The sequence below is a fragment of the Schistocerca nitens genome, chromosome 3, assembly GCF_023898315.1.
Source record: "Schistocerca nitens isolate TAMUIC-IGC-003100 chromosome 3, iqSchNite1.1, whole genome shotgun sequence".
Classification (NCBI taxonomy): Eukaryota; Metazoa; Arthropoda; class Insecta; order Orthoptera; family Acrididae; genus Schistocerca; species Schistocerca nitens.
Genome location: NC_064616.1, coordinates 987,183,247 through 987,208,343, shown reverse-complemented (window position 1 = coordinate 987,208,343; position 25,097 = coordinate 987,183,247). Strand labels below are relative to the sequence as shown.

Sequence of the window (25,097 nt, the reverse complement as noted above, 5' to 3'; positions counted from 1 at the left end):
TCATCACGTGACACTTTTATTTTTATTAAACCAGTCTTGAAACTCTTTGGACTGATGAAGTATAGGCATGGGCATTCCTAAAATAAAGGAGATTGGCAAAATAATGTTTGTGTTTGATGTTCGACAATGCAGGTAAGGCACGTGTTGCACTGGACTGTACATGTTCAGTATGGACTAGTCATCAGTGCAGGTTGTTTATGAGTAGTGTCACACTTCGTATTTGCATTTGGAGGCTGAGGTCGATGTGCACTGAAAGACCTAACAGAGTTCCAAAGAGGGCAGATTGTGGCGGCCTGATTAGCTAGAGCATCAGTAATCAAGACTGCCAACTTACTGAATGTTTCAAGAGCAACTGTTTCAACAGTCATGACAGCCTATACAAAACATGGAAAGACATCATCATGTAAAGGTAATAATGGGCGTAAATCAAAACTAAATGACAGAGATCATAATACGCTAACACGAATTGTGCTAAAACAACACAAAACTATGGTATGGTGGCTAAAGTGAGTGTACAGCTCAATAGCCATCTTCGAAACCTTGTATCTATCGACACTGTCTACTGAGAACTCCATAAAGTGAATATTCATTCATGCATGAGCTGCTATACCAAAACCATTAGCAATGAAAACCAATGCAAAGAAGCACAAAGCATGGCGTCAAGAGCGTAAATCCTGGTTGGCTGATCAGTGGGAACACATCATATGAACCAACAAATCAATGTTTTAGTTATTTCCAGTATCGAGCCAGGTTTATGTCTGGAGAACGCCAAAAGAACCCTACAACCCGGATTGCTTGATTCCAACGATTAAGCATAGATGTGGAAGTGTGAGGCCGTGAGCAGCCATATCATGGTATTCCGCTGGTCCCGTCATTACTCTCAAAGGCCGTGGTAACAGCCAATGATTATGTGAAAATTATAGGTGATCAGGTGGATCCCATGATTCAAATGTTGTTCCCCAACAATGATTCCATATTTCAGGATGATAATGCACCCATTCACAGAGCCTGGACAGTACAATCTTAGTATGAGAAGCATACGCCTTCCCTGCCAGTATATTCCCTGGACTTCAACATTATTGAACCCTTGTGGGTGGTATTTGAGCGCAGATTCCAGAGCAGATTTCTGTCTCCCTTGTCACTACAGGAGTTAGAAGAGCCTCTGATTGAACAGTGGCATAACATTCTACTGAAAATTATACAATCATTATATGCCAGTATTCCCAGAAGGCAAATGAGGGTCCAACCCCTTATTAATAAATCATTCCTGAGTAAGTACAGGTTTTCACATTATTTTGGTGGGGCAAACTTAGGGAAAGATTTTTTGTTGAACTTCACAGGGGTTTTCCACAAAATGCATTTCTAACCAACTCCAAGACACTATACATTAAATCACATTTCAAATCACAAGAAAAAGTTTGGTAATATGTTAAAAATTGATTTGAAAGAATGGGTATTGGTTAATATAAAAAAGAAGACTGTATTGACAGTGATGTATTGTAGTTACCTTAAGGATATTATTTAAAATTTTACTGTATATTTTTGGTGTGAGCTTTTTCTACTTCAGAGTATTTGAAATAATTTGAAATCACATTTTTCTTTAATGTGTAGCAATTCTGACAGTATTTGAGATGAGAATCAGTTTTGTAAAAACCAGTTGTCTTGGGATTTAAAGCTGATTTTTCTACGTATTTTTAAAGCTTATAACTGATTCTATTGATTTTTTTAGGAAAAACAATTAAATAAATGTTTGTAAGCATTACCTACTTGGAAAGACTTCTTAAAGATTTTTATAGCTCTGAAAAAGTTTGTGGCTGATCCCACCATGTACTTGACTCTCCAAAAAGTAGAGCTGAAATCTAAATTCTGATACTTTTCAGCCACACTCCACTTATTCTTGCCCTGTAAAATCTTAGTATGTGACTTAAAACATGGTTCTCTGCAGACAGTCCAGTTCCTTCTACCCAGTTACTTCTTCCAACTAAACTATCAAAGAAATTGTTCTTGTATTTGATAAATGTACATGGCAGTGAACAAGACCTAAACACAATACAAAAAGCATTAGTCCCCCCTGGAAACATTACACTAATACCATGTAACCACCTTGCCTTGATAAGTTGAAGCCACTCATCGATGGTTAAATCCTGTGGAGCTACCAAACTGTAGGAATGTTGATTACTATATTCTGCAGCTGTTCTATATAGTTCCAGTATTTTCTTATGAATTATGATCAGGTGATTTTGTGGGAAAGCTGAGGTGGTATAGGGTACCTGAGTGTTTGTGAAACCAGGAGTGTGTGTGTGTGTGTGTGTGTGTGTGTGTGTGTGTGTGTGTGCGCATGCGCAATCCTGTGAATATGGATATTGCCATCTTGGAACACAGGAGTATCCACAGTGTACTCATCATTATGATGTAGAAGAAAGTATAAATGTTTGTCACCTAGGACACTGAAATAAACATCCTGGTTCATGTTTATGGTATCCTGAATGAAGGCCAGAGCATTACAGAACTACCTCTGGTCTCTACAAGCCCTTAACACACTACAGGTTAATGCCTTACTGGGGTGTCGGTGCACTTCACAACTTTCAAAAGAGGCATAACAGTGACTTCGAGGACTACATTACATGCCTATAGTCAGCTACTGTCCAGTTTCTGTGTCGTTTGGCTCACTGAACATGTGGAGCTTTATGTGCCAGTGTTAGCAATGATATTTTGAAGGTACTCAACTCCAAATGTCAATTGCATGCAGTTCTCTTCACAATGTTCACTCAAAAATTGGCTGAGATGAACCTGCAATCACTGATGGCACCATTTTCTGTTACATTTGAAACTGACTGGCACTGAAAAGATGTGACACTCATCTCTGGTCCCCATTAGTTACAATCCTTTTACAATTGTTTCTCATACATCTTGTTATGTGGCTGCAAGAGGTACAACATTTACTGTGCACATGTTGAACAGTTCACACAGATCCACCAACAGACTGAGCAACTTCCTTCATGTTGTGCCCATGGATATGTCCAAAGATGATAGCTTATTCCTGCCATCCTGCCACATCTCCAAGTAGACATACAATGTAGCACTGATTCCGTACAACCAACTGGCACACACACACACACACACACACACACACACACACACACACACACACACACCACCTCACTGCTAGTGTATTATCTCTTTGTACAGTGATCCCCATCCCTCCATTCCCTTCCCCTCCCAAAGTTGTGGTGACAACTACAGTGATAAGAACTTTGAGAGGATAGCAGTTAACATCCCCATCTTGCCATACAGATGTAGGTTTTCCATGATTTTCTTATTTCACATAAGGCTAGTGCCAGGATGATTCCTTTAAAAAGGACAACTAATTTACTTCTTATCCCTCACCAAGCTGAGTTTGGGCTTCATCTATAATGATCATCTTGTCTACAGGATATGAACCCCTAAACTTATTATCTTCCTGCTGACTGTGTTTAATAACTCTTAATGTCTTTATCACATGCCTATATTCCAACAAATTTACAGTGCAATGCTGTTCACTACTTAAATAGAGGTTCAGAGTGTGTGTGTGTGTGTGTGTGTGTGTGTGTGTGTGTGTGTGTGTGTGTGTGTGTCACATATCAAGTCTGAGATTACCAAACGGGAGTGAACACATTCTTGGTTAATGTCAAGAAGGTAGACACAGTCTCAATAATTACACGCAAAAGGAGTTACATAATTTAAGGAGTAACAGTAGCAATTTACCAAACAGTTGAGGTACTGAGTCATTGATAGGCACAAAGGGAAGACCGAGACCCTCGTTTATTAGCTGTGATGAAAGATTCTTCCAAAGTCAGCATTTGCAGTCTTGTTTATTGTCTATCAATAACCCACCGCGTAACCTATTTCTTGAGTTGTTACCTTCACTCCTTAAATTAATAATATTCCACCAGTGAGTATCCAGTACCATATTAAACAGGAATTAATTTGTTAGAGTAAACCAAGGTCATGATATTTATGAGAAATGTGTCTTTCTGTGAATATGTTACTATACAGTTAATAATTTCATATTGAGGATCAGTATGAACAAGAGCAACCAAATACTGATGTAAACACCATGGACAAATTCACCATTACTGAAACATGAATTTCCTTGAGCAATTAATTTGATCTAACACTTTCTTAAAGTTGAAGAAGTTATTGGGGACCTTGTTGCTTCCATTGCACTGGATAATGTCTTAAATTTACTACATTAGAGAATACTGTGGTACAGTGGTAAGATATAACTGTGGTTGTGTTTCATTTTGATAACTGTGTTTAAGAGCCTGAAGATGAATCCATAAAAGACAGAAATCAGTTGTAAATAAAGTACACAACAAACATAGTTCTGTAAATTTAGTACAAAAATAGCCTGTGCACTCCAAAACAAAATATACTCCCTAACAAAAAAACGTTAAGCACCCAGAAGACAATGTCAGATGTCAGTATAGCTTTGCATATGCACATCATTGACAGGTGCATAAATGATTACAGTTCCAATTCCCTATGACAGGAAAGCCACCAGAGTGCATTGGTGTTGTCTGTGTTTAGTGCTGCTACCAGGCCTCATAGGATGTATAATGGGCCACGAACAATGTCATATGTTGAATGATCACTCTAATGGATATGGATATGCTGCATACACATGTGAGACAGCATTATCAGCATCTGACAGTGTTTGAAAGGAGCCTCACTGCCCAGCTGGTGAAATCATGCAATATCCAGAGTTGTGGTGCATTCAGATGTGGCAATGGCCTAATGTTGGACTGCATGGGAACACGAAAGCAGACATACACAATGTGAAGGTTCTGGTCATCCAAGTCTGACCGTCACAAGGAAAGATTGCCGTACTGTGCATCAAGCACGTTATAATCCTTTCACATACGTGCCTGCCATCAAAGAAGTAGTAATGGACCCCTCGCAACACACTGCATCATCCTGTACCGCTGGTCAGAAAATAGCAACCACAGGACGAGGGAATTACCATTCCATACATAGGCTGCAGTTAACACAACAATACAAACAGCTGCATTTGATATAATTCCATTCTGGGAGTCATAGACTACTGATTGCATCACATTGTTTTCAGCAATGACTCTTGGTTCTGCAACACCCCAGCTGTCCACAGTCATCAGGTATAACAATTACCTGGGAAGAGGTCCCATTCTTGTAATATTTTGGAGAAGCAAGCAGTGTTACTCTTTGTGTCACGTTGTGTGGAGCCACTGGATATGACTTCATGTGTCAGCTGTTAGTGATTGAGGGAACTCTGACGCTACAGTGGTACGTCTTGGAGATCCTGGATCGTGTGTTACCTCTCGTGTGATAGTATCGAGGTGCCACTTTACAGGAGGTACTCATGTGGTCAGCAAAATCCCTGGATCTGTTCCCAATAGAATGTCTGGGAACAGTTCAGATATCAACTCTGTCTCACCACCAGTATTCAGGACGTCAGGCATCAATTACAGGAGTTGCAGGCTGGCTTGCTTCAGGATAAAATAGCTTTATGACACCCTTCCTAGGCAAATCAGTGCATACATCCAGCCCAGAGGTGGTGCACTATCCTACTGATAATTTCTTTATAAATTCAACTCCATTTTGTAATCACTGCTGTAACATGATATACTCTCTAAACACATGAAGATTCATTTTGTTTCTTTTTTTCCCTTCTGGATGTTTTATTCTTCTCCTCCTCTCTCTCTCTCTCTCTCTCTCTCTCTCTCTCTCTCTCTCTCTCTCTCTCTCTTTTGTTTGTTCCCCCCCCCCCCCCCCCCACACACACACACACACAGTGTTGTATCTTAAATATGTCTCATTGTTGACTGAGCAGAACACAATACTTGCACTAACTTTACAATAAGAGCTGGAATACAGATAAAGTTTAAATAAACATCAGTCACACTCTGCCTTGATTATTTTTATATTTTGCCAAGTAGAAAGTGGAAAAGTGGTAGGTCTGCAACATAATCCTGATTTACACTGTTGTCATCAAAATTTCAAAGTCAGTCTTTACAGTTGAGGGATCACACATACCAGTCCAGGTACATATCAGAGGTGTTCTCAATGAGATTTGAATTTCACATATAACAAACTCACACATGCTGACAACTGTTTTAAAGAACTAAGTAAAAATTAAATTAATAGAATGGTCACTCTCTTGTAATTTTATCAACTGTTTTTTTTTTGTATTATTGGTGCTCTCAAAAAGAAAATAATGTCTAAAAAAAAAGAAGGGAACTGACTGCTGTACAAACTCTGCCCAATACCACATTCATAATTAAATTTTTTGGATAACTTTCTGAACCATTTGAAATCAAAACAGGGGTAAGGCAAGCAGATGGATCATCATCATTACTATTCAGTTTATTAGTTCTGGAAAAAATGACCAGGAAATGGCATAATGAAATTAAAAGTATAAAAACTGCCAGAAGTTTCCAAAACTTCAAATTCATTTTCCAGCATTTTCTGATGACATTGTAATCTTCTCCAGTAATAAACCAGAGGCAAGCTAGTCCACAGAGAAACTACAGAAAATAGTGGATAAGCTAAGCTGTGAATTTCATATTAGAAGAGAGATTATATGGAATGGACCAGATCAAGAGTCAACAATGAACTTGCAATTACACATTTGGAAAAATCTACACAAATTCAGGTATCTAGGAGAAAGTTTTGAGAGTGTGTGGCCAAATCAGGAGCCTAACAAAAGCAAAATTCCAAAACTAGAAAGAGCATACAAACTCAGCAGAAACATGTGACAAAAAATCTGTATCACAAAAGGGAAAAATGATGATATTATATATAAGCTCTTTATGCAACTGAAACCGTGCCAATTTGAGGCAGATCAAAATCACTCGAAAACAGAAAAGAAAAATTCTCATAAAAATCTTAAGACCAAATTATGAAAGTGGAATCTGGATGAAAAAGAAATCACAGACATCACCAGGAAACAGATTACTTATACATACTGCCGGAAAAAGAAAGTTAGTACACTCGGAAAGACAATGTCAGTTTTCATCTGACTAAGGCATATGCCACCTCGGATATAGTAGATTGAATGATAAGAATTTCAACGTGATCCACCAACAGATAGTGTTGTGGCATAGCTACCAGGGCGCCATCTGTCTCTTCCCATTAACAGGGAATGATCACATCCAGAAGGCTGAGTGTGGTGCAAATAGGTGAAGCCAGCAGGCAACCGTGCCACAGAGATGGTCCTGTGCTTCCTACAGCCAACTGAATGAATTTGAAAGGGGCAAATTGTGGCCTTCCGAGTGGCGGGACGATCTTTTTGGTGAATCACCACATGAGACGGATATGCTGCGTTAGATGTGAAATGGTGCCGGTACCGGTGGTCGTGAGAGCATTCCCGCACCTGTAACAAGGTTCTGGACATCCACACCACACAAATTCCAACCAGGATCATTGTATTGTAAGGGCAGCAGTGTCAGATTGTACAGCTACAGATAAGAGTGCTTGTGAGCCCAGCTGTGTCAACACAGACTGTTATGAATTAGTTTTTAGCACTGTGACCACAGGCACTCACATCTCTAGCCCGTCTTCCTTTCACACTACAGCACTGATGTGCATGACTTGACTGGTGCTGTCAGAGGATCACTTGAAAGATGGAATGGTATGCCACGGTCTTCAACAGTGAAGCAGACTCTGCCTGCACGTAAGTGACGGTCATTTGTGTGTAAGATGTAGACCTGACGAGTGATGTCTCTTAGAGTGCATTCGTCCGAGACCTGCTGGCCCACCCCCTGGCCTTTTGCTCTGGTGTGTGATAAGCTACAACTCTTGTTCACCTTTTCTGTTTCCCTAGGGGAGGCTAACCGGCATTTGGCCCGTGCAGAACCTTGTTAGGCCCGTTCTTTTGCTTTTCTCGTAACAGGAAGGTGATTTGTTGTTCCGACAGGATAGTGCTCACCCGTACACTGCCCATTAAATTCGATGTGCTCTGCAAAATGTGCAGCAACTTCCCTGGCCAGCACGATCTCAGAACTCGTTTCCAATCAAGTACGTGTGGGATACGATGGGGCGAGAAGTGACTTACGTATCTCGTCGACCGACAACTCTTACGGAACCGTGTCGACAGGTTGAGTAGGTATGGCACAGTGTAACCCGGGACAGTACTTGCCATCTGTATGTTCAACTGAATGCCAGAGTCAATGCCTGCACTGTTGCTATACCGTGTACCGACACGGTTATTTCGGCATGGATCGATACCTGGAACCTCGGAACTACTTGTACTATTGATCTGCAAATGTAATCATTTCGTGTACTCCGTATTGTAACGGAACATATTAAAGGCTTTACTTTAATGAAGTATGCGATCCCTTCCAAATTCAACCAGTTTAACGAGTATTTATGATTATAGAAAAGTTATTGTGTATGTTAACAATGATTGCACAACATGTCTCCATAAACAGTCAACCCATTAAATTATACTGAATAACTGACCCACACAAAAGTTTATATCACTTGATCACTGATACAGCAAATGTCATCATGAAAAACACTAAGTTTATCTTAAATAATTAATATGAAGTACGAAAAATAGTGGCCAACTTAGGTATTTTGGATCTCCTTAAATAAAAATCACCCAGTGAAACCTATTTGTTCACTAGGAGCGTTTTCACTCAGTATTCACGTAATCAATCCTATTTTAGACGAAAACCAATGTAATTCTTCATAATTCACGTTACTTACTTATTTATGCAAATTAGAGAAGTCAATTGACAAACTTCTAAAAAACGACCTTTTTGTAACAAAGAATTATTCTGTCAAGTCAACAAATCTGTCTGTCATTTTAATAACATGTTAAATTATGTCACTCGATGCAAATTAATAACTTTTCTGCACAAATTATAACAACAGATGTACATGTGACTTATAAACTATATCTCTTTTTAGTAGTTCTTTGACAATGTTATAAATACAAGCAGCAAGAAGGGTCGAGGGAACAGTCGGAGGCAGTAGGGCAGTCGGAATGTCACTTTGGTGAAGTGTGTTTCTGTGTTATTGTTTGGCAAAACAAGGCAAAGAACATGTAAAGGAAGTACTACTTTGTGTTGTGTTATGGTCTTTGGTGGACAGTGGAATTAATATGGCCACTAAAGTAATAAATATTTGATGTTTACATACGTGTTGGTTTCGCTCGTTCTTTGTCATCAAAAGCACATGAAAAACACGGGACCTCATGTTTTTTAACCCTAGACAACCAGATTTAGAGCCAGCATCAGCATCGAGACACAGCAGCGATCCAGCAAGCAGCAGCGATTACTACGATACAATACATTGTAATGGCGCCAACCTAACATCAAGTGCTAACAAGCTCCGTAAATTGGAGTGAAATAGTGCGTTTACAGCAATTAGCGATATCAACGACGACCAGGTGGACCATTACAGTACGCACTGACACAGTAATAAATCTTGTGTGAATATGGAACCTCCAGAGAGGTGTACTGATTTTTTTTTAGTACAGAATCGTCGAGAACATGTTCGCAAAGAAAAATCTCCATGTAGCATTATGTATATAAAACCACAACTGGCTACCAGAAGTTGCTGAAGATTGAAAAGAAATTTTCATTCGTACAGAAATTCACAAGCATTTTCAATTCACTTACCACAGAGGTCAAAAGGCTATGAAATCAAGAATTCCTTCCCAAATTTAAATTTTAACATTTTTTTCCTGGATCACTCTTTCCACTCAGATGACAAATTTTTAAATGCCTGATAATGTAACATCACAAGCAGCTCATATTTCTGAACTGTTATCATAAACATGATGTATAAATAGCCATTATCATTGAAAGACTATGTCGGTTTGTACATGCCATTGCTGTATTTTATTTCTGCACATTCATATTTATAATCTATTCGTTAACGTTGTAAAATATCCTGACTTTCCTGCTTAAATTTTAACCTTATGTATTTGATCACAAAATGCTTTTGCAAATTGCGAGTATGGTACTACAACGGGTATAGAATTTACCAAAAACAAATGAAAATTTGTGCTGGACCAGGACTCAAACCAAGATTTCCCATTTTATGCAAGTGCAAGATTTCCCATTTTATGCAAGTGGTTGCCTGAACAATGACAGTTATCTGAGCATGCTTCACAAACAAATCCAAAATTCCATATGGCCCAGTGTCTGCTACACATAGTGCTCGCACAATGATGCGATTCCTACACAGGGACAGATTTATATAGTTCTTTCATCAGATTAGCTTGACTTCGCATGAAATACATTAGTGCACTGTCTGTGTTCGATAGTATTTGTAAATTTTGATGCAATTTTCCTTCAGCCATGCATGCATGTGAAGCAGGGAATCCAGGTTTGAGTCGTGATCTGGCACAAATTTTCATTTGTTTTCAGTAAATTGGATAGCTATGTTTGTACCATATTTGCAACTTGTGAATAAATTTCATGGCTTAATATGGCTAAAAATCATCAGCAGTGTCTGTTACTTCAGACATCTACATAGAACTTTATACACACTGTCAAATACAGACACTACACTAATGTATAACACATCTATTTTGGTACCAGTACAAGCTGCCACCAAAACTACATTGTGGACACTGTTCCTAATCTCTATATGAATAGCATCAAAGAGGTTGGATTTGTTTGTTGCCAACAAGTCTAACATATATCCATCATGAGACTGTCCCAAAGGGGGACCCTGCAGTTGTTGGTCTCTGCTGTTTATGCTTCAACCTTTCAACTCAGCTCAAAAACAAATGGTCCATGGTCATTTCCAGGAACACTGCTTGAGATTGAGAGTTTCAGTAAAAAGGAAAGTTAGTTGTTTTCATCTCCTTTGCCAATTGTCAGAAGAGATAAGTCATGACTTCATCATCCAAGGGACAGGCATCATTTTTTCTACCAGGGACAAAATTTGGAGCTGGTTGCACTCTGTGCTGCCAGTTGTTGCTGAGGTGACCTCTTCAGCGTAAGCCCTCAACTCATGCACACTGAGAGAATGTGGTTCTTCATTCTATCCTCTGCCACAGTTCTCCAGGGTGTATTTTATATGCCGTATTTTTTTTTTATCAGCAACAATCTATAGATCATGACCCTTCTGCATATGCTTTGAGCTGACATGGAATGGAAAATAATTTCGAACAGAAGTGTATCGCACTGACTGAAGTGGAATGTCTGTTTCAGACAGCACATCATACAGGTTGGTAAGGGATGTGGTTTTGTACCCCAGGTTTTCCTCTGACACTTCCCAAGTGTGAGATCTGTTCAGAAAATAGCCAAACATTTTGGTTGGTTGTTTGAGGTTTAAGGGACCAAACAGCAATGTCATCAGTCCCTTGTTTCAAATGTGGTCCATTCCGCTAATGTGACATCTCAGGAAAGTCAGAACAATAAAAGCGAAAAGGCTAAAAACATAAAGGGGCAGTCATGGTGTCAATGGTAAAAATAAAACAAGGGAAGTCAAAAGAGAACGAACCCAACGCTATGCTGAAGCAGCATAGGCAAGACCACCTGTGACTTAAAAGGTGCAACCGCTAGAATGTAGAAATATGTATGGGAAAAGGAGACTAACCAATCCAAAAAAAAGGTAAAAACAGAGTGAAAGGGGAAGAAAAGAGGATTTTGGTCAGGGAGGTGAATCAGGAATCTCCGAACACGGCTTACAGTGGGAGACACCCCAATACTCACTGCCCTGCCCCAATACCTGAGTGAGATTAAATACCTTAAAACTGATAATAAAAACCACTTTCCTGGAGGAAACCGAGAACCAGAGAGACCATCTGGGAATCGTCAGCCAACATCAAAGGTAAAGTGTGGGGGAGTCTGTACTTAGCACGCAGAGCCAAAAGAAGGGGGCATTCAACCAAAATGTGGGCTACTGACTGGAAGGCTCCACAACCACAAAGTGGGGGTGGCTCATCACGCAAAAGAAAACCATGGGTCAGCCTGGTATGGCCAATGTGGAGACGACACAGTGTGGTCGAGTCCTTTCGGGAGAGGCGAAAGGAAGAACGCTCCGGGCCTGGTGTCACCTTAATCGCACGAAGTTTATTAGACAGGAGAGTAGCCTCCCAAGAATTGGCCCATGACTGTGCGAAGTGGGATTTTATGTGAAGCCGTAAATCCACTGCAGGAGGGGTTACAGAAAATGGGGGGTAAGTGACTGCTCCCCCAGCCAAACGATCAGCGAGCTCATTACCCGGGATACCCACATGGCCAGGGACCCAAAGGAAGTCAATGCAACAAGCAGCACGGTGAATATCAGCAAGATGGTCACGAATGGCAAAGACCAAGGGATGGCGCAAAAAACACCTGTCAACAGCAAAAAGGCCACTCATCAAGTCCGTACATAACAAAACGCGGTTGTGTTGGGACTGTTTAATAAAGGTAAGGGCCTGGGAAATTGCCATCGATTCTGCAGTAAACACCCCACATGTAGGTGGCAGCAGATGATTTTCCATTCCAACAGAGGACATGAAGGCATACCCAACATGATCAGCAGATTTAGAGCCATCAGTGTAAAAAACAACAGCATCCCGAAACTCCCATAAAATTTGGCGGAAAAAGGAACGGAACACCACCGGGGGGATAGAATCTTTCGGACCTCGGCGGAGATCCATCCGAATTCGAGGCTGAGGAACGAACCAAGGGGGGATGGAGGGGGGGGGGGGAGCAAGGAAGACAGGACAAAGAAGGAAGCTGAAAATCACGGAAAAGAGACGCAAGGCGGAGCCCAACCGGTAAACCCGCCCGGGGCGGGAGTCGGGTGGGCGACGTCCATGGTCTGGGAACAGGATATAATAGGAAGGATGAGTGGGAGAGGAACGGATAGCGAGTGCATAAGACACCAGAAGCTGGGACCGCCGAACAGAAAGGGGGGGGGGGGGGGGGGGGAGATCCCAGCTTCAACCAGGAGACTATCAACAGGGCTAGTAGGGAAGGCGCCGGTGGCCAAACGGATACCACGATGGTGGACTGGATAGAGCACATGCAGTGTGGAAGGAGCAGCTGAACCATAAACTTGACAACCATAGTCCAAGCGAGACAGAACTAGAGCACGATAAAGACGGAGGAGGAGGGAACGGTCCGCACCTTAAGAGGAGTGGGCAAGGAAGTGAAGGACATTGAGTTTATGGAAACATCCTACCTTCAGATGTCTGATATGGGGCAGCCAAGTGAGCTTGTTGTCAAAAAGAAGACCCAGGAAACGAAACTGTGGGACCACAGGCAATCGTTGTGCAGCGAGATAGAGCTCTGGATCAGGGTGGATCGTAGTACGGCGACAGAAGTGGACCACCCGTGATTTTAGAGGAGAGAATTGAAACCCATGTGAGAGGGTCCATGCAGAGGCAAGCCGTATACCTCCCTGGAGCTGCCGCTCTGCAGATGCCACTGAAGAGTAACTAACCAAAATGCAGAAATCATCCACATACACGCAGGGGCGACCAAAGGACCGACAGAGGCCACAAGTCCATCGATAGCAATCAGGAAAAGAAGGACACTCAAGACAGAACCCTGTGGGATGCCCGTTTCCTGGGTCTGTGGAGAACTAAAAACAGTACCAACTTGAACTCTGAATGAATGATGGAACAGGAACTGGCGGATAAAAATCGGGAGTGGGCCCCGAAGACCCCACTGATGAAGGGTAAGTAAGATGTGATGGCACCAGGCCGTGTCATAGACCTTGCGAAGGTCAAAAAACACTGCAACCAAATGGCGGCGCTGGGAAAAAGCCTGCCGAACTGCGGATTCCAAGCGAAGTAAATGATTGATTGGAGACCGTCCCTCTCTAAAGCCACACTGGTAAGGGGACAATAGATCCCGAGATTTGAGGACCCAATTGAGCCGACGGTTTACCATCCGTTCAAGTAACTTACAAACAACATTGGTCAAACTAATTGGCCAATAGCTGTGAACAGATAGGGGGTTCTTACCAGGCTTAAGGACAGGAACCACGATGCTATCCCTCCACTGAGAAGGGAAGTCACCCTGGAGCCAGATACGGTTCAACACCCGAAGAAGATGTTGCCGTTGTGGAGCACTGAGATGTTGAAGCAGTTGGTTATGAATGGAATCTGGGACAGGGGCCGTATCATGAGAAGAAGGTAGAGCAGAAAGAAATTCCCATTCTGTAAAACGTTCGTTGTAAGATTCTGACGCACAAGAGGTGAAACATAAGGTGGAAGTTCAGCCTGTTGTTTCTGGTGAAGGAAAGCATCCGGATAGGAGGCTGATGCTGATGCAACTGCAAAATGGGTTGCAAGATGTTCTGCAAGAATAATGGGTCCGTAGAAAGGCCATCTGGGAGGTGAAGGCCAGGGAGGGTGGACTGCCGATGGCAACCTTGGAGAGAGCAAAGTGTAGCCCATACCCGTGACAGAGGGACAGTAGAACCAAGGGAAGAAACAAATCGATCCCAACATATCCACTTGCTCTGTTTGATTAAATAACGGGCTTTAGCGCGGAGGCGTTTAAAGGTAGTAAGGCTGGCTACGGATGGGTGCCTCTTAAAGTGTTGCAAAGCTCGACGGTGATCACGGATGGGAATGGCAATGGCATTGGCAATGGCTGTACTCCACCATGGGACTTGCTGGCGATGAAATGGTCCAGATGAGTGCGGGACAGCAAGGTTAGCAGCGTGAACAATCGCGTCAGACACGTCACGTAGGACGTCATCAATACAACCCGACAAAGAGGGAGAATACACGACCTGTGCAGTGTATAGAGGCCAATCGGCACGTTGGAAAGACCAACGAGGTAACCTCTCCATCGGGGAGCGGGAAGGGAGCGAGATAATGAACGGGAAATGGTCGCTATCACAAATGTCATCATGTGGCGACCAGTGTAATGAAGGGAGGAGAGAGGGAGAAGAAAGAGAAAGATCAATGGCAGAAAAGGTACCATGACCGGCACTGAAATGAGCAGGGGCGCCATCATTAAGAAGGCACAAGTCGTGGTCTGCAATAAATTGGCCTACAAGAAGACCTCGTCTAGATGGAAAAGCACTGCCCCACAAGGGATGATGAGCATTAAAATCCCCAAGGAGGAGGAAGGGAGGAGGAAGTTGCTGAAGAAGGGCAGTTAAGGCAGCTGGTGTAAGAGTCCTGTCAGGAGGAGATAAAGATTGTAAACGGTGACCGCAGAGTCTAAGTGGACCCTAACAGCAACCGCTTCCAATGTAGTCTGAAGAGGAATCCACGTGCTAGCAATGTCTGTATGGACCAATGTACAAACACCACCAGAAGCCCGCAGGGGTCCAACCCCGATTTCGAAAGGAAACACTGAACCCACGGAGGGTCGGTGAGTGGGCATCAGTAAAATGAGATTCCTGGAGAACCACACAAGCTGCAGAGTAAGACAAAAGAAGGGATTTCAATTCCGGAAGGTGACGATAGTAATGATTTAAATGGGGGCTGAACACGCTACCGCCGGGGTATAAGTCATACCGCCGGGTCCCCACCCGTCACCAACAAGAAGGGGGCGACATCCATGAACGACAGGTCGGAATCCGGTTGCGAAGTCTGGGAAGGGACCTCCGGTGACACCAGAGGCTCTTTGTCCCGGGACTTATGTTTCTTCTTGTTTTCAGGCTGAGATCGAGAAGGGCTGTGTGGCATAAAGGAGTCAGCTGCAGCAAGATCAGGAACAGAGAGAGACCGGGCGACCTGGGGGCCGACAGACCGCGGCTCTCGCGGTCGTCGTGCGGCAGCAGACCTTTGGCCTGGAAGGTGCCGGGAAGGGGCATCCCGGGAGAGGCGCCCTCGACTGGCAGATGCCGAAGGAGTGGGACACTTCTCCGGCTGGGGAGGGGGAGCAGCGCCCAGAGAAGGTGTGGGAGCCGCAGGGGAGGGGGGGGGAGGAGAGGGGTCCGGGATTGGGGTAAGGAAGGGGGAGGAAGGGGTGAAGATGTAACCAAGGCGTAACTAGATGTCATGGACACAGGGTGAAGACGTGTATATTTCTTACGGGCCTCTGTGTAGGTTAAACGATCGAGGGACTTGTACTCCTTTATCTTCTTTTCCTTCTTATATACTGGGCAATCTGGTGAACGTGGAGAATGACTACCATGACAATTTACACACACAGGAGGGGGAACACAGGGACTCCCCTCATGGAGTGGACGTCCACAGTCACCACATAGAGGGGCCTGTGAGCAGCGGGAAGACAGGTGTCCAAAACGCAAGCACTTACAACACCTCATAGGAGGTGGGATGTACGGCTTCACATCACATCAATAGACCATAATCTTAACTTTCTCAGGGAGGGTATCCCCTTCAAAGGCCAGGATAAAGGCACCAGTATCAATGTGATTGTCTTTAGGACCCTTCTTAACACGCCGAACGAAGTGAACACCCCGCCGTCTGAGATTGTCCCAAAGTTCCTCATCAGTTTGAAAGATGAGGTCCCTGTGAAAAATCACACCTTGTACCATATTTAGAGACTGGTGGGGGGTAATTGACACAGGAATTGTGCCAAGATGGGTACAGGCACGAAGGGCCACAGATTGGGCAGCTGAAGCAGTTTTGATCAGCAACGAACCCGACTGCATCTTGCTCAGGGAGTCCACTTCGCCAAACTTGTCTTCAATGTGTTCCACAAAGAATAAGGGTTTGGTATTGGTGAAAGTATCTCCATCAGTCCTGGTGCAAACTAGATAATGGGGAAAACGTCAGCTTTTGAAACAAACTTATGGAAATAATGCTCTGGGTCACACACAATGTTGCAAATGATTTTCAGGATTTAAAAGTGGTTGTCATTCAATTGAAGATGATCCTCAGACAAGGAAGGCCACACACATCAATCCATGTCTCACACATCCAGAAAATCAACAATCTGGTGCTAGCAAATCCCCAAACAACTGTCACAGAAATTGCAAAAGAGGCTGCCATCTAGGCTGGGTCATGCCATAATAGTTTACAGAAAAACTGGATATGTGTCAAGTTGCAGAGAAATTTGTTGCTTGGTTGATGACAGAACAACAGAAAGAAAATTGAGTGGACATTTGTTGGGAAATCCTTGAAGAAGTCAATGACAATGTAATATTCAGGGAAAGGATTACAACAACAGGAGACAAAAGCTGGGTTTATGGCTATGACATTGAGACTAAAGTTCAGTCATCAGAATGGGTTGGCAAAGGATTCCCATGCTGCAAAAGAGCATGTAAGTCTCAATCCAATGTTAAAGTGATGCTCTTTTTTTTTATGACTTTAATGGAATTGTTCATCTTGAATTATTACCTCGAGGTGAAACAGTGAAGTATGTGCACTATCAAGGCATTTTTCTACAGTTACATGAAAAAATCTGTGAAAGAGAGACCAGAGTTGTGACAAAACATCTCCTGGTTCTTGCAGTACAAAAATTTTCCTACACACACAGGTTTATCAGTTTTCTGCCAAAAATAAGATTGCAGTCCTCTTGCAGCCTCCTTACTCAAGCGACTTAGTTCCTAGCAATTTCTTCTTATTTCCAAATTAAAATCAGTGCTGATAGAATGCCATTTTCAGAGTACTGATGACACTGAAACAAATGTCACAGACGTTAAATGGCAGCTCAAATGAAACTATTCAGGACTTCTTTGCAAAATGGAAACACCACTGGGAAAAGTGTGTGAATAGCAAAGGGGAGTAATTTGAGGGGGAAAAGAACCAATAATCTAAAAAAAAATAATAATAATAATAATAAACTTTTAAAAAATAAAGTTATTTTCTAAACAGACTTGATATGGATTATCTAGTCTTGGCATTACTTTCCAGAAATCCTTGAATAAACTTCTACTCAGTTGATTAGTAAATAAAATACTTGCATGCAGAATATCCACACAGATACTGGTATGCAATATTATAAAGACTTTCTAGAAGACAGACCTCAGACCATTTTTCTTAATGAGAAGGCATCACCTTACGTAAATGTTGCATAAGGCTAGTTCGGTAGGAAGTCTTTGCACAGGTGAGACAGTTGTGTAAAAGATGATGAGATTATAGGGAAATTATTAGAAAAGGCAGAAATGATCAGTGTCAGTTTCAAAGACTGACAGCAGACATTCAACATAAATAAACATTATGCAATGCACATAAATAGACAAAAAGATATGATGTTATTTGAAAATGTGATCAGTGGTACCTCACTGGAATCAATCACAATCTTGAAGTCTGTTAAGTACTTAGAACAGTTTTTTTGAGAATGATTTCAGGTGAAACAATCCTATAAATCTAAATATATGGAAAGTAGATGTTAGACTCATATTTACTGAAATCGTCCTAAGGAACTGTATTTCACTTACAAAAAAAGGTCACTTATAAAACACTACTTTGATTATTGTTTAATGGCCTGGAGTCTTTACAGAGTTGAACAAACAGAACAGAAAGATAATAATTAAGGAAAACATGTGCACTTCACCATAGGTTCATGTAATCAAGTTGAGAGTACCATAAACATGCCAAGAAACTGCAGTTGCAGGTGCTACAAGAAAGATGTTTTACATGGCAGATAACCTTAGTTGCAATATTCCAAGAGCTCATGTTCCAAAACGAATCAAGGAACTAGCATTTCCTCCAATTAAACATCTCACATAATCACCACAGTGGTAAAATTAGAGAAATTAGGCTTATGAAGAGAGATTTTGAGAGTCTTTCTTCCCTTATACCAGCCACTAGTCGATTATAAAGAGGGTAGAATAGTTCTGGCACATTATGTACACCCTGTCACATACTGTATAGTGTCAATGTAGAAATATATTGCTATGTTGTAAAATCATAGGAAGAAAACTAGCAGATGTGAATTCTAAAATTCAAAAAGGAAGGTCTCATGAGATTTAAAAGCTTTGTCAGTCTGTTTTTCAAATTATGTAGAATATCACTGAAGTAGCTTCAAAATCTCTGTCCAGCTGGCAACATCTCTCTCAACAGCTCCACACCTGAAGTGTTTTTATCTTCTATTTCCTGTGCTTGCTCTTAATTGGTCTTTCCCATTTTAATGCAATTTGATCCTTCCATTACAGCTGCCATAATTTGCTAGTACAAAATTATGCTCAGTCGATACCAAAGTTATATACTGAGAAATGTGCTGATTTCACTGAGAGGTCTGACAATACTGTAGTAATTATTTCACTGTTACTGCTGTATTATTATTATTGTTGTTGTTGTTGTTGTTGTTGTTAAGGTTGCTTTTATCTCAAACACAGCTGAAACCCTTACATGAACTGTGTAAGTAATGAAAATTTCTAAAAGGATGCCTGGTTAGATGCAAGAGAAGATAGTAAGGTCCAAATTTATTTACATAAAATAAATGAATAGATGTAAAAATAGATAAAAATAGTGTACACACACACACACACACACACACACACACACACACACACACAGTTTTCAAAACAAAACTTAAATTGTATAAGTATACTATGTTTATCTTGTTATGCATATATTCATTTGCTTTACCTGAATGGGTTATGGTAATATCTTCTCTTGCATATAATAAGGATTCCTTTTAGAAATTTTCATTATGTTATACATTTAATGTAAGGATTTCAGCAATGTTTGAAGCAGCAGCAATGGAAATAATTATTACAATAACACGAGTTTTAACTTTGTATCAACACTGTTATGATCTAGAGGATAACAGTGGTGTCTAGGTAAGACTATTTGTGGATAATGCTGTTCTGTATACGAAGGTTGCAATGCCAGAAACTGTAGTGAAATGCAGGAATACGTACAGAGGATTGATAATTAGTGCACAGAATGGCAGTTCATCTTAAATGTAAATAAATCTAACATATTCCACTTAAAAGGGTTAAGAGATGCACTACTGTTCAATAAAACTATTGTTGTATCTTTATTTCATCAAAGTGTTTGAGGACAAGAAATAAAATTAGTGAACTACAATATTGAACACTGCTAACTACTTATCTGCATTGTTGAAGCAGAGTCATCAAACTCCATTGATAGACTGTACTTATCTGAACATCATGTGACAGCTGGTAGAGATGTATTTAGTGTTACAGGATTTACGTTAGCATCTCCCTTTTGTACAGCAGAAATGGAGAAAGGAGGGGTTGTCATCACATTAATCAGGAATTGACATAAACTTAAGAACATAGACATTCATAAATTTTGTCAAGAGCAGCATATGGAAGCAAGTGTGACAGAAGAATTTCATAATAAATCATTCATTCATAATAGTAAGTGTGTACTGACCTCCTGTAGGTAATTTTAATCTGTTCATAAATAACCTGGAAGCTTTATTGGCCTATACAACAGCAAGAAACAAAGAAATAGTGGTTTCTCTTAATTATAATATAGTTTATCTTAGAAACTCTTCAAGTAAAAATTTATTACTGTCGGCAGCACTATCATTCAACCTAATTTTTGCTGTAAATTTCCAAAGTAGGGTAACCAATTGTTCAAAAACAGCTATTGATAATATCTTTATAGGAAGGTCTAATGAACAACATTATACTACAAAATCAGTAGTCAGTGTCTTTGTAAACCATGATATGCTGTTCCATTTGTTAAATGTTAATACTGAACCAGATATAAAATGTACTAAAACTGAATTAAATAGGGTAGTCAGTAAGCAAAAAGTGATTGTTTTAGGATACTCCTCAACAATGTTAATCAGAGTGATGTATCAGTTCTCACAGCACAAATGAAAAATACAACATGTTTATTAATTATGTCTTTACCTTATTTTGAAACTGTTTTCTCCCAAAACTAACCCAGATTAAACAAGGTATCTTGTAACACAAAAGAACTATATCTGTCAGTCAGCAACAGCTATAGATCATTATAAGACGTACTGCAAAATATTAATGAGAATAATATGGACATCAAAGCAAATGCATTATAAGGAAAATATAACCACATCAGATAACAAAATAAAGACGGTGTGGGAAACAGTGTAGGAGGATACTGGCAGAATCAGATGTGAGTAAGAGCAGATAGCATTAAGAGTAAATGAGACATTGGTAACAGATGTGTGAAGTATCGCAAAACTTTTTAAGAAGCATTTCATAATTGTTACTGAAACTATGTGGTTGTATGGCTCAGTAAATGCCACAATGGAATATCTCAGACCAGTCAGTACAAAACAACTTCAGTAACATTAATATGCTCATCACTATTCCAGTAGAAGTAATGTTCACTATAAAATCTTTAAAAACAAAATACTCCTAGCGGTTATAATAAAATATCAACAAAATTAACTGAAGAGTGTGCTTCTGAGTTTAGTAACATATTAAATTATCTGTGCAATAAATAATTTTGGAACATTTCCTGAATACTGGAGATATGCTGAAGTCAAACCTTAGTTTAAGAAAGGTGATGAAGGAATACCATAGCATTTCCAATCAATTTAATTTTTCCAACATATTTGAAAATTTTTGAAAAGGTAATGTACAACCAACTTCTTCACCATCTGACAGTAAATAATATACTGTTAAAGTCACAGCTTGAATTTCTAAAGCGTTCCAGTATTGAGAAGGCTATATAAACATACAGATAGAATTTAATTAATTCATTAGACAGTAAATTACAAGCTCAGGCATATTTTGTGATCTGTAAGAGGTATTTGACTAGGTAAACCACAATATTTTTTCAAGTAAACTAAAATATTAAGATGAAATTGGAAATTCTGCAAAATGGTTGAAATCCTATACATCTGACAGAAAACAAGTATTGTCAATAGAAAGGTGATTGTATTAAGCTATCAGGCACCATCCAACTGGTAACTTATTACATGTGATGTCCTACAAGATTCCATTTTAGAGCCCTTATTTTTTCTTGTGTGTATCAATGACCTTTCATCAGTAAAGCTTCATCAGTTTGCAAATGAGAAAAACATTGTAATGAACAGAAAACTGAGTATAATCTTAGAAAGATCCTCTAATGAAATTTTCATGTAGGTAAATATATCATTCCTAGCTAATTCTTTGTCACTAAAATTTGAAAAAATGCAATATATGAAGTTCAAAATTAGTTAGAGGATTTCCACCAGTATGTGTCTAAAACATGATGACAACCAGATATAAGAAGTTGAAAGTGTTACAGTCTTGTAAATACACCTTCAAAACAAATTCCACTGGGATGAACAAACTTCTATTTGCAGTGGGCATATGTGATATAAAAATAAAAAGCTAGCACACTTTGCTTACTTTCATTCGATATTATCACACAGGATTATTTTTCAGGGTATCTCATGAAGCCAAGCCCAATTTTCCTGAGTTCTTACACATGTAATAAGAATTGTGTGTGATGTGAGCCCAAGAATGTCCTGCAGAGACCTGTTTAGGAAACTAGGGATACTAACTACTAATTCCTATATATTTATTCCTCAATGAAATCTGTCATTCAGAACACATCTCTCTTTCAAATCAACAGCACAGTTCATGGAATCAGAACTAGGAATAAGAATAATATTCACAAAGATTTAAAGTCACTGATATCACTCCAGAAATGCATCTATTATTTTGGAACACAGATTTTCAACAACTTGCCAGCAGCCATAAAAAAATTTAACTACTGTTAAAGTTCAGTTGAAGAGGAGGCTTTATTGGTGGCCAACTCTTACTCCATTGATGAATTTCTTGGCAGAACCAACTGATGTACATGTGCTACTAATACGTAATATCACATAATGTGAGCACTTTGTAGAGTCTGACTTCTGTATAGATTCAATGCAGTGATGAAATTATTGTAAATAAATGTTTTTTTTTTTTTCTATTTGATGATGCATGGCTACAATGGTAAAAGAATTATCATATGTACTTCAGTGTATAGGACATTTATATGCTTTGTAACAAGTTTGTAGTTATCTTTTGAATAAAAATGTGTTAGATTTTTGTATGTGCTCCACATCCATGAGGATTATTTCATTTGGGATCTGTGGAAGGTACATTAGAATATCTGCTCTACATTGTAAATATTTATTGTGTATTTTTGTTTCCTGACATGTTCTTCGCCGGCCGAAGTGGCCGTGTGGTTAAAGGCGCTGCAGTCTGGAACCGCAAGACCGCTACGGTCGCAGGTTCGAATCCTGCCACGGGCATGGATGTTTGTGATGTCCTTAGGTTAGTTAGGTTTAACTAGTTCTAAGTTCTAGGGGACTAATGACCTCAGCAGTTGAGTCCCATAGTGCTCAGAGCCATTTGAACCATTTTTGACATGTTCTTCATTTTGGAGGATCACCTCACTACAGATCTCATGGAATGAAAAGAACATCTAATCTAATACCTAGGAGTAATCAGCTGAAGAGACCTAAAGTGGAGTGACTAGATAAAACCAATGGTAGGAAAACCAGATGCCAGGCAGAGATTCATTGGAAGAATTTTGAGGAACTGTAATTCATCTGGGAAAAAATGACTTCTAAAATGCTCTTCCAGCTGATTCTCAAGTTTTATTCAGCAGTCTGGAATCTTTACCATGTTGGACTAATAGAAAAGCTCAAGAAGATCCAATGAAGAGTAGCATATTTCAATGCGAGATGATTTACTTGGTTTGAGAGTATTACAGAAGTCAACAAGCTCCAGTGTCAAATACTTACAAGAGAAGTGTTGTGCACTGTGGACAGGTTTATTATTGAAATTCTGAGTATGTTCCATGATGTGTTGGGCAACATATTACCTCCTTCTACACAAACCTTGGAAAAAGATCACAATCAGAAAATCAGCAAAACTAAAGCTCATACAGAGCACTAGTGATAGTCATTCTCACCTAATGCCATTCGTGAATGGATCAGGGAAGGAGGGAAAAGATATTGGTACCAGGTTTGTGTTAGAATCCTGTACAGTTAAGAAGGTAGGCTGTGGAGAGGTGCACAGTAGCAGCTGACAGTACACCATGTGATGCTACTGCCAATATTGTTCTGCATTTCAGTCTGTTCTGCACCCAAACGAAGGCTACCGTTATTCTTATTGTATTCATCATGAGTAATGAGTAATGAGAAAGAATAATGAGAAAGAATAAAAGCCAAGTGCTATGCAAGCAAGCTAGAACTACAATGGTATACACACCTGGATTGCCATGTTCATAAAGCACCCTCTTGCAGGACAGAGAGGCACAATGGCACAGGTTCAGATCTGTCAAGCAAATTAACAACAGTGTGCAGAGCAACCTGCATGTGGATTCAGGTGTTTTCCTACATTCCATTAGATGAATACCAGATTGTTATCCATGTCCCACCTGAGATACACATTATGCAGATATTTTGAAATCTTGCTCATAGAATTTACTCCAGATGCCACATGGTGTACACTGATTCCATCCTGTGGGTGGGAGGTTAATAGGAGACTGATGACATCAGAGTTTAGCCTCCTTCAATCCATAATCAGTAGCAACAAAGTTCTATGTGCATAATTTCTTGAATAAAGTGTCACAAGCACATGATACGCTCCCATGTGATACCTGCCCCATCACTGCCAACTGTCAAGTGAGAGCAAATAAAGTGTGTGGTATAGGCCGAAAACCATGCAGTAGATATCCACCTAATGGAACATGTATTATTAAAGCTAGTGGAAAAGATTTTTTAAAACACCACAAAAGTGATGAAATTGTAAGGGGAAAGTGGTCAACTTAGTCAATTTTACTAAAACATTTTCCAATGCACAATATTTGATATCAATTCTAAAGCTGAATACATAGCTGCATAAATCTTAGTTCTGCATTTGGAAGAGGCTGTGGTTACTAATGGCAGTCAATGCAAGACATTACAAATATTAGAGGCTAATTGCTTCAATCATCTTGAGATGATTGATTCAAGAAAATTACTTATGGAGAGGAGTGATCTTGCACCTACAAAAAATAATGCAAGAGATTTGAGACAGTGAAACATCTTGGGTCTTACACTGCCAAAATATATGTCAGCCAGAACCATACATGATCAGTGTGATAAAAATAAACGATAGGCTTGGCAGTCTGAAAATTTTAAGAGGGGTTTGGGGTGTGTCCTCACAGTAAGCTTGTGAGGTAACTACTGTAATAAGATGTGCACAGTTGTGAATTTTTTTTTAAACCAATTATAACCATACCTCCCCTAAGTTTGACTACTGTGATGGACAAGCTAGCATTCACTTAGTAGAAACCAACAAAGCTCCTGCTATGCACC

The 25,097-nt window shown here is 40.2% G+C and overlaps 1 protein-coding gene across 1 annotated transcript in view; it reads right to left on the bottom strand.

The window, feature by feature from the left end:
- LOC126249052 (organic cation transporter protein-like) overlaps positions 1–25,097 on the bottom strand; it is a 562,555-nt gene that overhangs the window by 16,505 nt on the left and 520,953 nt on the right. The gene's annotated exons all lie outside the window — the stretch shown is intronic.